Source organism: Bison bison, unplaced genomic scaffold (assembly GCF_000754665.1).
Source record: "Bison bison bison isolate TAMUID 2011002044 unplaced genomic scaffold, Bison_UMD1.0 scf7180017864130, whole genome shotgun sequence".
In the NCBI taxonomy this organism is placed as follows: Eukaryota; Metazoa; Chordata; class Mammalia; order Artiodactyla; family Bovidae; genus Bison; species Bison bison.
Genome location: NW_011494702.1, coordinates 2,170,143 through 2,172,845, shown reverse-complemented (window position 1 = coordinate 2,172,845; position 2,703 = coordinate 2,170,143).

Here is a 2,703-nt window from a genome sequence, read left to right as displayed (position 1 = left end):
CAGCTATTTTCAAAACACCATTTCCTATTTCTGAATGATTTTTAACTTGTCTCCCTACAGAAAACAACAGACACAGCTCTGACTTCACGTCTTTAAATTCCTAAGGCACTGTGTGATTGTTGTAAATCAACATGTCTGTCAGACTGATGACAACCCCAGCTTTGGGCACAATTTAATGAGTCAGGATTGTGGCCTTGAGGATTCTAAGAAACCCCAAGCAAAAACAGAAGGACATCTTTGGACTTTCAAAGCTAAGTATCACAATCTTCTGGACATCTCTCAGAGAACACCACCATCACCTCTGTCTCTCTACTTGCACTGAATTTCAAAATATTGCTTTTCTTCTACTTATTAAAGGAGAAGAAACAACAACAACACACACACACAAAGGAAAAAAAACTGAAAGGAAACAGAACAAATTATGTATTATTTAATGCAGATAAAGTATAAAGGGTGATGGTAAAATTTCACATTATAAAACTTCAGAATAAAACATGGTTTAGTTTTTGTCAAAATATATAATTTGGGCTTTTTCTTATAGCTGCCTGATAAACAACTCTGTCATTGACTTTTCTCGTATAAGGGATACAAGTATTTCAGAAATATTCATTTTGGAACAAGGTTATAGAAAAATCAAGCTAAATAGTATTAGAAATAAGTCAAGCATGTGACAAATAGCAAAAATGAGATGAGCAAACATTTTACAATATCAAGATAAAAAATAAAACCCAAGGGACATGCTTTAAAAGTTTAGGAATTTCATCACTGTTTTTAACAGCATTAAGGGCCACCAGACATTATTTTAGGAAATAATTATTAAAGAATGGTCTCACATTCCTATTTGTTATAATTTAATCTCAAGCTCTGGATTGTTATGTTATTATTTTCCACTTAAATGGAAAAAAAATTTCATTAATAGATAGGCTTTACCTTTCATCGGTTTTATTACTTAATTTTTTAAATTGCTTTTATGAATGCTACATTTTAAAATTTATTTCTATTATTTATTCATGAAAATACACATAAAATTAAATTTCTGTATTCCTGATTAAAAAATAATTCAAGATACTGATTTCAGGGGACCAAAATTAAGCCCATATCTATGATGCTGGAAAAGTATAAATGATCAAAAAATATGAGAAATTGTTTTGAAAATTAAAAACTTATTTGAAAATTTTGAAAACTCCAACTTATTGTGACTTTGATAACTTTCTAGGTGGTAAAGAATCCACCTGTCAATACATGAGATGCAAAAGAGATGACTACAATCCTTGGGTCAGGACGATCCCCTGGAGCAGGAAATGGCAACCCACTCCAGTATTCTTGCCTGGGAAAATTCTACAGACAGAGGAGACTGGTGGGCTACAGTTCAGGGGGTTGCAAAGAGTCAGACAGGACTGACCAACAGACTGTGAATACATTGAGTGTGAATTTGATAGAATTTAAAGACACAGATAGTTCTTGAATTATGCAAACTAATTCAGAGTTTACAAATGAAAACACATATTGAAATTAATTTAACAAAACCAACTTACTCTGATTGTTAAACTAAGCAATGGTAAGTTAAACCAAAAACAAGATTCATTCAACCTGTTTTCAAAACTATTCAAGTTTAAAAAAGCAAAAAACAGATTCTAATTTAATAAGGGTTTCTATCAAACAAATGGCACTTTTTTTTTCTTTTTGAAAATTTGTCTACCATTGTGTTCTTATAAAGTTAAGTCACTCAGTCGTGTCCAACTCTTTGCAACCCCATGGACTGTAATCCACCAGGCTCCTCCATCCATGGGATTCTCCAGGCAAGAATACTGGAGTGGGTTGCCATTTCCTTCTCCAGGGGATCTTCCCAACCCAGGAATCTAACCCAGGTCTCCCAGATTGCAGGCAGATGCTTTAACCTCTAAGTCACCAGGGATATCTTCTTATAACTAGTAAGTAAATTATTTTCAAAGGCAATAAAACATATGAAGTGCCTTCATGATTTAAGTGTAAATAAAAAGTTAACATATGAAAGCCAATAGCTTGTTTATAACTAGAACATTTAGGTAGAAAATAAAAGTGTAAATTATATTTTTTTTTGTCATACATGGAAAAAAATATCAGAAATAAGTTTAACAAGAAATATGCAAGGTTTCTAGAAATTAATCTTTCTTGAGAGTCATAATAAGCATTGATGTTATATTTGTCAGCTATACCTCAGTGAAGTTGAAATTTTAAAAAAATGATGGATAAGAAAGCTGTGGTACATATACACAATGGAGTATTACTCAGCCATTAAAAAGAATACATTTGAATCAGTTCTAATGAGATGGATGAAACTGGAACCTATTATGCAGAGTGAAGTAAGCCAGAAAGAAAAACACCAATAGAGTATACTAACGCATATATATGGAATTTAGAAAGATGGTAACAATAACCCTGTGTACGAGACAGCAAAAGAGACACTGATGTATAGATCAGTCTTATGGACTCTGTGGGAGAGGGAGAGGGTGGGGAGATTTGGGAGAATGGCATTGAAACATGTATAATATCATGTATGAAACGAGTCGCCAGTCCAGGTTCAATGCACGATGCTGGATGCTTGGGGCTGGTGCACTGGGACGACCCAGAGGGAGGGTATGGGGAGGGAGGAGGGAGGAGGGTTCAGGATGGGGAACACAGGTATACCTGTGGCAGATTCATTTCGATATTTGGCAAAACTAA